This window comes from Carcharodon carcharias, chromosome 11 (genome assembly GCF_017639515.1).
Source record: "Carcharodon carcharias isolate sCarCar2 chromosome 11, sCarCar2.pri, whole genome shotgun sequence".
Taxonomy (NCBI): domain Eukaryota; kingdom Metazoa; phylum Chordata; class Chondrichthyes; order Lamniformes; family Lamnidae; genus Carcharodon; species Carcharodon carcharias.
Window position 1 is genome coordinate 13602621 of NC_054477.1, and position 13853 is coordinate 13616473.

At 45.8% G+C, this 13853-nt stretch overlaps 1 protein-coding gene across 6 annotated transcripts in view; it reads right to left on the bottom strand.

The window, feature by feature from the left end:
* gdpd4a (glycerophosphodiester phosphodiesterase domain containing 4a) overlaps positions 1-13853 on the bottom strand; it is an 88040-nt gene that overhangs the window by 23596 nt on the left and 50591 nt on the right. The gene's annotated exons all lie outside the window — the stretch shown is intronic.

A 13853-nucleotide genomic window follows, 5' to 3' on the forward strand; every position in this document is an offset into this window, starting at 1 on the left:
CCTTTTGAAAGTTATTAATCTGCGTCCACCATCCCTTTAGGCAGTGCATTCCAGATCACAGCAATCACTGCCTAAAACAATCTTTCCCCATCTCCCCATCTGATTCTTTTCCCAGTTACCTTAAATCTGTGTCCCCTGGTTACCGAGCCCACCTCGCATTGGGAAGCAATGTCTCCTTATTTATTCTATCAAAGCCTTTTATGATCTGCAAAACCTCTGTAGAATCTCCCCTTAACCTTCTCTGCTCTAAGGAGAACAATCCCAGCTTCTCCAATCTTTCCACATGAACTGAAGTCCCACATCCCCAGTGCCATTCTGGTAAATCTCCTCCCAAAAGACCTTGGGGGCAGAATTTTGCCCTTGACGGACGGGCTCAGTAGGGGCGGTCGGGAAGCCAACTGCCCCCACAGTCGGCACCACACCACGATTTCACGCTGGGGGGCCCAATTTAAGGCCCACCGAGAGTGAAATATGTGCGTCAGCGCTCTGCACTGTTGGGGGAGTTGGGGGGGTGGGGTGGTGGTGCTGCGGGGAAGCTGCCTCAGGGAGATGAAGAGGTATTTTTATAAAATAATAAAGGAAGCAAAAACATAACAAAACATGTCTCATCATGTGACTCTGTCACGTGAGCAGGGGTATGTCCTTAATGAATAATTAAAACTTTTATTCTATCTTTATTTGATTTTGGAAACCTCATCCCGCCCGTGGAGGAGGTTTCCAAAAAAAAAACCCAAAGGCCGCTCGGCCTTTACTCGTGCGTTAAAAAACTTTACGCCAATTGATTACTTAACAGGCCGTTTAGTTGCCGGAGTTGGCAGCGGCGCACCCGCCAACCGAATCACCACGCGACTGCGCGCTGATGTCACCATGCTCGGCCAATGCCATTTCATGCTCGAGCGGGTCGGGCACACACTCACCCGTTGAGCCAGAATTTCTGCCCTTTGACATCCTTCCTAAAGTGAGGTGCCCAGAATTGGCCACAATATTCCCACTGAAGCCCTGACCAGTGATCTACCATCACTTTATTGGTTTAATATCCGACGCTTCTTATTACGAAGCTGTGGCTTCCATATGTCTTTTTAATAACCTTGTCAACTTGTCCTGCACATTTAAGGACTCCTATGCCATTTAGTTTATGATCCAGTAGAAAATTCCAGATTGCTTTTTCGGGGAAGTCAGTTCATGTCAAAACCTCCTGAGTAGGCCATGTACTTCCGGTCTACAAAACTTATTTAACGTTGGCACAATCATCCTTGCACTACTTCAGCTGTCTAGCAGACGCCCACATAAAACCCACACTTATGAAATCAGCAGCACCTTTATATGGAGAGGGCCATTAAGAAGAATAGGCTCACATTTAATCAAGTGCGTCATCACATCTCGAAGAAATGTCTCAGAGCCCTTTGCAGTCAGTGATTTGCTTTGAAGTTGGCTGAGTGACAATAAAGAATGAACGCCGGCCAGAACGACACTTCTTCAGATCGGTATTATGGGAGCACGCACATCCACTCTATCAGACTGACCAGACAGGGCCCTTGGTTCATGTCTCAACTGAAGCACAGCATGCATTACGATAACACATCCCACCCCCCCCGCAATGCTACACTGAAGTTTTCCTTTATTCTTTTGACAGGATGTCACTGCCGCTGGCAAGGCTGGCATTGGTTGCCCATTCCTAATTGCCCTGAATTGAGTGGCTTAAGGTAGGCCATCTCAGAGGGCAGTTAAGAGTTAACCATGCTGCTGCAGATCTGGAGCCATATGTAGACCAGACCAGGTCAGGAAAGTACATTCATGAACCAGATGGGATTTCACGACAATAAAAATCACAGTCGCCATTACTGAGACTAGCTTTCAATTCCAGATTTTTTTATTAACTGAATTTAAATTTCACCAGCTTCAGTGGTGGGATTTGAATTAATGACCCCAAAGCATTAGCTGGGCCCTCTAGATTATTGGTCCAGTAATTACCACTATAACTTCAATAGCACCTTCCAAACCCATGACCGCTGACATCTAGAAGGACAAGGGCAGCAGATAGATGGGAACACCACCACCTGGAAGTTCCCCTCCAAGCCACTCACCATCCTGACTTGGAAATATATCGCCATTCCTTCACTGTCAAAATCCTGGAACTTTTTTCTTATTCATTTATGGGATGTGGGTGTCGCTGGCTTGGCCAGCATTTATTGCCCATCCCTAATTACCCTCACTAACAGCACTGTGGGTGTACCTACACCACATGGACTGCTGCAGTTCAAGGAGGCAGCGCACAACCACCCTCTCAAGGGCAATTAGGGATGGGCAATAAATGCTGGCCCAGCCAGTGACAGCCACATCCCATGAATGAATAAAAAAAAATCTCCCCCTATTTAACACTTCATTAGACAATGTGTTGACTGATGGGGTTAGGTTATTTACTCGCACCAAGTCCCATTCACCCCATCATCCCGTGTTCACTGACCTATATTAGCTCCGAATCTGGCACAGCCTTGATTTTAAAATTCTCATCCTTGTATTCAAATCCCTCCATGGCCTTGGTCTCTCTCCATATCTCTGCAACCTCCCTACATCCCTCCAAGATCTCCGTGCTCCTCCAATTCTGCCCATTGAGCGTTCCCCAATTTCCATTCACCCCCACTACCTGTAGCTGTGTCTTCAGCTGCCTGGGCCCTAAGCATTGGAACTCTCTCCCTAAACATCTCTGCCTCTCTTCTCTTTTCAGATGCACCTTAAAACCTGCCTGCTGGAACAAGCTTTCATTCATCTGTCTTAATGTCTCCTTAGGTGACTTGGTGTCAAATTTTGTTTGATAATGTTCCAATGAAGGGCCTTGGGATGTTTTAAAGGTGCTACATAAATGCAAGATGTTTCTTTATAATCCCTCTGCTTTCCTACCTGTCCCTTGGCCTCCACACCTACAATCTACCACAAATTAACAAAGAAACATATTTATGCATAAAGGGAGTGTTTTAGAGAAGGTGAAAGTCCAAATTCCTTGTATCAGGTACTTAAAGTTCTAGCTCATCAATGTGTTGCACTTATGGGTGGTTAAGTCATTATATAGATTGTAGGATAGATTTTTCAATTGTTGCACAGACAAGTTAGGAACATACGAACAGGAAGAGGCCATTCTGTCCCTCAAGCCTGTTCTGTTATTCAGCTGGATCATGGCTGAACTATATCGTAACTCTATTTCCTCACCTTTGCTCCATATCTTTCACCTTTCAAAAATCTATTGATCTGAATCTTGAAAGCTTTGATTATCCTCCAGACTTTTGGAGCAGTGAATTTCCAAGGTCTACTACCATGGGCAGTTTCTATAACACGTGGCTCACCCACAGAGCTGGTTTAAACTCGTGTGGGAGGCGAGAGGAGTGTGGACTGACCCAAGCTGAAAGTCTACTTAGCGTTTCTAGCAATTTTTTAAAAATTCATTCATGGGCGTCGCTGGCTAGGCCAGCATTCATTGGCCATTCCTAATTGGGGTACTGATTTAAAATAATTTGTAAATAAGCAAAAGATTATGAGGAGAAGCCTTTTCACGCAGAGTGGTTCGGTCTGGAATGCACTGCCTGGGAGTATGGTGGAGGCAGGTTCAAGCGAGCCATTCAAAAGGGAATTGTATCTTCAATTTTTGTTTCAGATTGAAAGCATTGGCAAAATTCTGTTTCTGCATTTATATAGCACCATTAACATTGTAAAACATTCCAAGTCACATTGATTATCAGATAAAAGAATTGACTGAGCCACATAAAGGGATCTTAGGATCAAAAACTTGGTCAAAGAGGTAGGTTTTAACGAGTATCTTAAAGGAGGGCAGAGAGAGGTTTGGGAAGAGAACTCAAGAGTTTAGGGTCGAGGAGGTTGAAGATACTATTCAATGAAGAGGTGAAGGAAGTCGGGAATTACAAGAGGATGGAATTGGAGGAGCATACAGTTCTCAATGGCTTGGAGGGCTGGAGGAGGTTACAGAGATAGGCAAGAGGCAAGACCATGGATGTGAAAGTATAATACTGCGGATGCTGGAAGCATGAAACAAAAACAGAAAATGCTGGAAAAACTCAACAGGTCTAACAGTATCTGTGGAGAGAGAAACAGAGTTAATGTTTCGAGTCCGTATGACCCTTCAGACCATGGATGTGTTTGAACATGAGGAATTTTAGAATCTGGCATTCCATGAGCCAGTGGAGGTCAGCGAGCACAGGGTGATGGGTGAAGCCTCTGAAATGACCCTGACAGTCGGCTAATTGTAAAAGTGATTAACTCAGGAAGACGGTCTGTCATATTCTTCTCAGAATATCGAGGAATGTGCAATAAATATGTCTGTGTCAGCATCAATCATAGCCTGAGGCCATTAAAAACTTACAATTTTGTTTGCATGCCAAGAGGTAAGTGACGTCAGCAAATCAGATCTGTACCAGAATTGTCCCATGAAACCTCACTTTTCTGTGAGTGAAGTACATGGTGTTCTGTCCCTCTGAGAACAATTATATAGCGCTCCTCATATTACCTAACATTCCAGAGCAATTACAACTTGGTAGGGCTGATAAATCACAAGTAACATTCATGACACACAACTGCCTGGCAACGACTACCTCTGACAAGAGATTAGCTCCCCTTGACATTCAATGGCATCATCGCTGAATCTGCCACTATCAACACCCTGAAAGTTACTATTGACCAGATTTGAACTCACACTGACATGGATAGAAGATCGACCAGCTAACAGGAAACAGAGGGTATCCATAAATGGGTCTTTTTCTGGTTGGCAGGATGTGATGAGTGGTGTGCCACAGGGATCAGTGCTGGGGCCTCAATTTTTTATATAAAAGGTATAATTAATATAAACGACTTGGACAAAGGCAGATGGTATAGTTGCTAAATTTGCTGATGACACAGATAGGTAGGAAAGTAAGTTGCAAAGAGGACATAAGGAGGTTACAATGTGACATGGATAGGTTAATTAAGTGGGCAAAGACCTGGGAGACGGAGCATAATGTGGGCAAGTGTGAAATTGTCCACTTTGGCAGGAAGAATAAAAAAATAAGCATTTGATTTAAATGGTGAGAGATTGCAGAGCTCTGAGATTCAGAGGGATCTGGGTGTCCTAGGGCATGAATCGCGATTGGTTAGTATGCAGGTACAGCAGGTAATTAAGAAGCCTAATGGAATGTAATTGTTTATCATGAGGGGAATTGAACACAAAAGTTAGGAGGTTATATTTCAGTTATTCGGGGCATCGGTGAAACCACAACTGGAGTATTGTGTACAGTACTGGTCTCCTTATTTAAGATGTAAATGCATTAGAATCAGTTCAGAGAAGGTTTACTCAACTAATGGCGAGAATGGGTGAGTTGTATTATGAGGAAAGCTTGTATAGATTAGATTTGCATCTAATGGACTTTAGAAGAGTAAGAACTGACTTGATCGAAACCTTTAAGACCCTGAGGGGACTTGGCAGGATGGGTGTGGAGGGGATGTTTCCTCTTGTGGGAGAATCTAGAACTAGGGGTCACTGTTTAAAAATAAGGGGTCACTCATTTGAGACAGAGATGAGCACAACATTTTTTGTATCAGAGGGTCGTGAGTCTTTGGAACCCTCTTCCTCAAAAGGCAGGGGAAGCAGGGTCTTTGAATATTTTCAAGGCAGAGCTAGATAGATTCATTAACAAGAGGTGAACGGTCATCCAGTTAACGGTAGACCGGAGGTTACAATCAGATCCACCATGATCTTATTGAATCTTATCAAGCAGGCTCAAAGGGCCGAGTGGCCATCTCCTGCTCCTAGTTTGTATGTTCATATTCTCTGGATTATTCGTCCAGGTCCACTGAGTGGCAGTCCAGTAACATAACCATGCATGAGCATAACCATGCATCAGCAATAAACATAGGTTTCAGATTGGCAGATGCAACAGAAGGCAGTCTATAGCCGCAACAAACCAAAGTCTTTGCTGACTCCATGGTGTTAAACCAATCTATAAAAACGCAGCACTCAATAAAATTGGAATTTGGTTGCTTGGGTTTATGGTTCCATCTTGGTGATGGACATAAAGCAGCAGCTGGGCAGAGTGCAGACGGAAATTGAGCGAGTGGATCACCCGTCAGTAACAGAACAGACTGAATATCTACTAATTTAACCAGACCAGCACCCAGTCGATTAGTTTCCATCACAGAGGTTAATCTGTCCCATTTCCATCACCACAAACATGGGATCTTGCCAGTAAGGAAGCACTTTGATTTATAAAGCACCTGTCACAACTTCAGATTGTCCTGCTTTGCTTTACAGCCATCAAAGTACATTTGAAGTATAGCCACTGTCCTAATGTAGGAAACACATCAGCCAATTATTTTTTCAATTTACTCTTGCATGGGATGTGGGCTTCACTGGCTGGGCCAGCATTCATTGCCCATCCCTAGTTGTCCTTGAGAAGGTTTTGGTGAGCTGCCTTCTTGAACTGCTGCTGTCCATGCAGTGTAGGTACACCCACAGTGTTGTAGGGAGGGAGTTCCAGGATTTTGATCCAGCGACAGTGAAGGAACAATGATATATTTCAAAGTCAGGATGTTGAGTGACTTGGAGGGAAACTTCCAGCTGCTGGTGTTCCTAACTATCTGCTGCCCTTGTCCTTCTAGGTGGTAGTGGTCGTGGGTTTGGAAGGTGCTGTCTAAGGAGCCTTGGTGAATTCCTGCAGTGCATCTTGTAGATGGTACACACTGATGCTACTGTGCGCCGGTGGTGGCAGGAGTGAATGTTTATGGATGTGGTGCCAATCAAGTACACTGCTTTGTCCTGGAAGGTGTTCAGCTTCTTCAGTGTTGTAGGAGCTGCACTCATCCAGGTAAGTGGGGAGTTATTACATCACACTCCTGACTTGTGCCTTGTAGATGGCGGACAGGCTTTGGGGAGTCAGGAGGTGAGTTACTTGCTGCAGGATTCCTAGCCTCTGACCTGCTCTTGTAGCTACAGTATTTATATGGCTAGTCCAGTTCAGTTTCTGGTCAATGGTAACTTCCAGTTGATAGTGGGGGATTCAGTGATGGTAATGCCATTGAACATAAGGGGTAATGGTTGGATTCTCTCTTGTTGGACATGGTCATTTCCTGACACTTGTGTGGCACGAATGTTGCTCGTCACTGGTCAGCCTAAGCCTGGGTGTTGTCCAGGTCTTGTTGCATTTGGACATGGTATCTGAGGAGTTGCAAATGGTGCTGAACATTGTACAACCATCAGTGAGCATCCCCACTTCCGACCTTATGATGGAAGGAAGGTCATTGATGAAGCAGCTGAAGATGGTTGGGCCAAGGACATTACCCTGAAGAACTCCTGCAGTGATGTCCTGGAGATGACTGACCTCCAACAACCACAAACATCTTCCTTTGTGCTAGGTATGACTCCAACCAGCATGGAGTTTTCCGCCTGATTCCCAGTGACTCCGGTTTTGCTAGGGCTCCTTGATGCCACACTCTGTCAAATGCTGCCTTGATGTCAGAATCACAGAATTCTCAGGATGGCGGCCAGTGACTAGTGGAGTTCTGCAGGGGTCAGTGTTGGGACCACAACTTTTCACTCAATACATTAACGATCTAGATGAAGGAACTGAGGGCATCCTGGCTAAGTTTGCAGATGATACAAAGATAGGAGGAGGGACAGGTAGTATTGAGGAGGCGGGGAGGCTGCAGAAGGATTGGGACAGGTTAGGAGAATGGGCAAAGAAGTGGCAGATGGAATACAACGTGGGGAGGAACAATAGAGGCATAGACTATTTTCTAAATGGGGAGAGAATTCAGAAATCTGGAGTCCAAAGGGACTTGGGAGTCCTAGTCCAGGATTCTCTTAAGGTTAACTTGCAGGTTGAGTCGGTAGTTAGGAAGGCAAATGCAATGTTGGCATTTATTTTGAGAGGACTAGAATATAAAAGCAGGGATGTGCTGCTGATGCTTTATAAGGCTCTGGTCAGACCACATTTAGAATATTGTGAGCCCCGTATCTCAGGAAGGATGTGCTGGCCCTGGAGAGGGTCCAGAGGAGATTCACGAGAGTGATCCCAGGAATGAAAGGCTTAACATACGAGGAACGTTTGGATGACTCTGGGTCTATACTCGATGGAGTTTAGAAGGATGAAGGGGGATCCGATTGAAACTTACAGAATACTGAAAGGCCTGGATAGAGTGGACGTGGGGAAGATGTTTCCATTAGTAGGAGAGACTAGGACCCGAGGGCACAGCCTCAGAGTAAAGGGAAGACCTTTTAGAACAGAGATGAGGAGAAATTTCTTTAGCCAGAGAGTGGTGAATCTATGGAATCTATTGCCACAGAATGCTGTGGAGGCCAGGTCATTGAGTGTATTTAAGACCGAAATAGATAGGTTCTTGATTGGTAAGGGGATCAAAGGTTTCGGGGAGAAGATGGGAGAATGGGGTTGAGAAACCTATCAGCCATGATTGAATGGTGGAGCAGACTCGATCGGCCGAATGGCCTAATTTCTGCTCCTATGTCTTATGGTCTTATAATCACAGAATCACACAGTGCAGAAGAGGCCCTTCAGCCCATCAAGTCTGCACTGACATGAGAAACACCTGACCTACCTACGTAACCCAATTTGCCAGGACTTGGCCCATTGCCTTGAATGTTATGATGTGCCAAGTGCTCATCTAGGTACTTTTTAAAGGATGTGAGGCAACCCGCCTCCACCACCCTCCCAGGCAGTGCATTCCAGACCGTCACCACCCTCTGGGTAAAAAGGTTTTTCCTCACATCCTCCCTAAACCTCCTGCCCCTCACCTTGAACTTATGTCCCCTTGTGACTGACACTTCAACTAAGAGGAACAGCTGCTCCCTATCCACCCTGTCCATGCCCCTCATAATCTTGTACACCTCGATCAGATCGCCCCTCAGTCTTCTCTGCTCCAATGAAAACAACCCAAGTCTATCCAACCTCTCTTCAAAACTTAAATGTTTCATCCCATGCAACATCCTGGTGAATCTCCTCTGCACCCCCACCAGTGCAATCACATCCTTCCTATAATGTGGCGACCAGAACTGCACTCAGTACTCCAGCTGTGGCCTCACTAAGGTTCCATACAACTCCAACATGACCTCCATACTTTTGTAATCTATGCCTTGATTGATAAAGGCAAGTGTCCCATATGCCTTTTTCACCACCCCACTAACATGCCCCTCTGCCTTCAGAAATCTATGGACACACAAGGTCCCTTTGTTCCTCAGAACTTCCTAGTGTCATGCTGTTCATTGAATACTTCCTTGTTAAATTCTGCTGTTGCTGATGGCCCACAGCGCCTCATGGTTGCCCAGTCTTGAGTTGTTAGATCTATTCGAAATCTATCCCATTTAGCATGTTGGTGGTGCCACACAACACGATGGAGGGTATCCTCAATGTGAAGGCAGGACTTTGTCTCCACAATGACTGTGTGGTGGTCACTCCTACCGATACTGTCATGGACAGATGCATCTGCGGCAGACAGGTTGATGAGGATGAGGTCGAGTATGTTTTTCCCTCTTGTTGGTTCCCTCACCACCTGCTGCAGACCCAGTCTAGCAGCTATGTCATTTAGGACTCGGCCAGCTTGGTCATTAGTGGTGCTACCGAGCCACTCTTGGTGATGGACATTGAAGTCCCCCACCCAGAGTACATTCTGCACCCGTGCCACCTTCAATGCTTCCTCCATGTGGTGTTCAACATGGAGGAGACTGATTCATCAGCTTAATGAGGTACTGGTAATCAGCAGGAGGCTTCCTTGCCCATGTTTGACCTGACACCATGAAACTTCATGGGGTCCAGAGTCGATGTTGAGGATTTCCAGGGCAACTCCCTCCTGACTGTATACCACTGTGCTGCCACCTCTGCTGGGACATACCCAGGGATGGTGATGGTGGAGTCTGGGACATTATCTGTAAGGTACAATTCCGTGAGGGTGGCAAAGTCAGGCTGTTGGTTGAATCATCTGTGAGACAGCTCTCCCAATTTTGGCACAAGCCCCCAGAGGTTAGTAAGGGGGGCTTTGCAGGGTCAACAGGGCTGCGATTGCCATTGTTGTTTCTGGTGGCAAGCTCGATGCTTGGTAGTCTGTCTGGTTTCATTCCTTTTTTGTGTCTTTGTAGTGGATTGTTACACTGAGTGGCTTGCTGGGCCATTTCAGAGGGCATTTAAGAGTCAACCACATTTCTGTGGGATGTGGGTCTGGAGTCACATGTAGGTAAGGATGGCAGATTTCCTTCCCTAAAGGGCATTAGTGAACCAGATGGGTTTTTACACCAATTAACAATGGCTTCATGGTCATGGTCATCATCAGAATTTTAATTCCAGATTTTTACTGAATTCAAATTCCACCACCTGCCATTGTGGGATTACCCTGGGTCTCTGGGTTACTAGTCTAGCGACAATACCACTATGCCAGCACCTTGAGGGGTCACTGGAGATGCACCGGGGGATAATCCAAGAGACCCAGGTTAATGTTCTGGGTTCAAATCCCACCACAGCAGCTGGTGGCATTTACAATTCAATTAATAATCTGGAATCGAAAAGCTGCTCTCAGTAAAGGCACCCATACACAATTGTCTTAATAAACCCATCTGGTTCACTAAAGCCCTTTAGGGAAGGAAATCTGCTGCCCTTACCTGGTCTGGCCTACTCGTGACTTCAGACCCAAAGTGACGTGGCTGGCTCTTCTATGAAATGGCCTAGCAAGCCACTCAGTTCAAGGGCAATTAGGGATGGGCAACAAACGCTGGCCTTGCCAGTGACACCCAAGTCCCATGGAAGAATAAATTTTAAACATTTGCAGACAATGATAGAGAGTTCCAAAAAGGTGCCTTTTTTTTTGGTGAGAGTTCCAAAATGTTGTCATCTCTGCCTACTTGAGTCCATGTGGTGTAGGTACACCCGCCATGCTGTTAGTGAGGGAAGTGCCATCTATCGGATGAAACATTGAATTGAGGTCCCACCTGCTCTTAGGTGGGTATGAAAGATCCCATGAAACTATTTCAATTTCAGAGCTGAGTGGTCTCCTGGTGTTCTGAACAATATTTATCCCTCAATCAACATCTCTAAAAAAAAATTATCTAGTCATGTTTTTGCCATAACGTTTCAATTCAAAGTTAGGTTAAGACAGGTCCTAGGCCACAATGAGAACAGACTGCTGAGACAGCAGTGACCCTGCACTCACCAGAAGGGCTCCAGTTGACTGTACAGAACAGACAGTTACTAAGAATGAAACGGTCATTATTTGAAGGGTCAATGGGTTACAATGCTCTCTGTTACCTCAGGAGATAATGTTTAAAAATTACAATATGGAGAAGATAAAATGGCCATTTTAATTAATAAATAGTCCATTAAAACCTGGCTTTGGCATTGCATAACCATAATGTTTTGATTCAATTCATCTGTTCTAATTGGACCCTTGGCACTGATCCATAAAAGGGCCTAGTTAGGATATAAGTGTGTTTCTCAGTAATTTAAAATAATCTCAATGGAAAGAGGATCAGCCCCAAAGAAATGAATAAAATTTAAACAATATCAGCTGATCTGATAATTAATCTCAAAACTGAACTAGCATCCCAGAGATCATCGGTTCAAATCCCTCTTTCACAAAACATAAACTCTGTAAATTTGATTTGAATTGAATAAACCCAGCACTTAGTGGGCTGGCATCAGAAAGTGGCCATGAAGAGGGTGCTGAGGTGATTAACTAGGATGGTACTAGGGATGAAGCACTTCAAATACTAGAAAACATTAGAGAAGTTGGAATTTTCTCCTTTAGACCATAGACTCAATGGGCCGATTGGCCTCCTCTTGTGCCTTATTGACTCTATGGGCTGGATTCAATGCAGGTTTGAAGGTAGGGGAGTGCTCGTTTAAAACGAGCGACCACAATTATACCAGCGGCAGGGGTGGTGCTGAGCGGCCCACCTGCCAATGGGCCAATTAAGGCCCCTAATTGGGTAATTAATGTCCGTTTAAGGGCCTCATCCTTGAGGCCCAAGCCAAGCAGCCAGCCTGGCACTGGAGGTCCCGCCCCCACCAAAGGCTTCACCTCCCTCCCAGGTCTCCCTCCTCCCATTGCCTCTCAAACCCCACTTCCCCCCCACCCCACCCCCCCTCACCAGGGTCTGCCAGCTTGGCACCCAAACATACCTAAATGATCCAGCATCACATGCCCAAAAATTGCTGGAGAGATGCCACTTATTGGCCAGCAGCTCTCTGAGGCGGGACCTCCTGTCCCTGAGGGGTGGAAGTTCTGCCTCCAGCCTATTCATGGCCAATTGGTGTCCCCCTCGGTGGGCTCCCTCCAACATTTAGTGAGGGATGGGGGTGGGGTGGGGGGGGAATGGGACCGGCGGGATGGTAGGACTCTGAAGCCTTGCATAAGTCTGCCCTTGTCTCGATGAAGAGGTTGCTGAGCGAACGGAGTCTGGCTAGTGAGGAATGAGTTGTTTTTTAATGGCATCAAGTACAAAATTCGCACACTACCTCCCACAACCCCATCACCCCACCCCGCCACTATAACATGGCAGCTGGGGGATCTGCAGTAGAATATTGTGAAAAATCCAACTCTAACTCTGGTCCCTCAGCAATGTGGCTGACTCTTGACTATTGTTTAACGTTGCCACTCAGTTGTGTCAGATTGTTTACAGGGAATCTGAGCAGCTTACAGGGCATTGGCGAGACCACACCTTACTTGAGGAAGGATATGCCTGCATTGGAGGCAGTTCAGAGAAGATTCACTAGGCTGATTCCTGGGATGAAGGGGTTGTCATCAGAGGAAAAGTTAAGCAGGTTGGACCTAAATTCATTGGAGTTTAGAAGAATGAGACATGATCTTATTGAGGCATGTACAATTCTGAGAGGGGCTCGATGGGTAGATTTTGTTTCATTCTTTCATGGGATGTGGGCATTGCTGGCAAGATCAACAAGTGTTGTCCATCCCTAATTGCCCTTGAACTGAGTGGCTTGCTAGGCCATTCCAGAGGGCAGTTAAGTGTCAGCCACATTGCTGTGGGTCTGGAGTCAGATGTAGGCCAGACCAGGTAAGGATGGCAGATTTCCTTCCCTAAAGGGCATTAGTGAACCAGATGGGTTTTTACAACAATTAGTGATGATTTCATGGTCGCCAACTTCATATTCCAGATTTTATTACTAGAATTTAAATTTCACAAGCTGCTGTTGTAGGATTTAAACCCATGTCCCCTGAAAAATAGCCTGGGCCTCTGGATTACAAGTTCAATGGTGTTACCACTACACCACCATGAGGTAATCTAGAGCTAGGGGGCACAGTTTCAAAATAAGGAGCCTCTCATTTAAGACAGAGATGAGGAGGGACTTCTCCTCTCAGTGTTGTTAGTGTTTGAAATTCTCTTCCACAGTGAGCTGTGGAGATGGCGTTATTGAATATATCCAAGGCAAAGCTCAACTGATTTTTGATCGACAAGGGAGCAAGGATTGTGAGAGACAGTCAGGAAAGTGGAGTTGAGACCACAACCAGATCAGCCATGATCTTATTGAATGGTGGAGCAGGCTCAAGGAGCTAAATGGCCTATTTATTTTTTTATTCATTTCATGGGATGTGGGTGTCACTGGCTGGGCCAGTACTTATTGCCCATCCCTAACTGCCCCTTGAGAAGGTGGTGGTAAGCTGCCTTCTTGAGCGTCAGTCCATGTGGTGTAGGTGCACCCGCAGTGCTGTTAGGGAGTTCCAGGATTTTAGCCCAGCGACAGTGAAGGAACGGCGATATATTTCCGAGTCAGGATGGTTTGTGGCTTGGAGGGGAACTTCCAGGTGGTGGTGTTCCCATGTGTCTGCTGCCCTTGTTGCTACCTAGATGGTAGCAATCG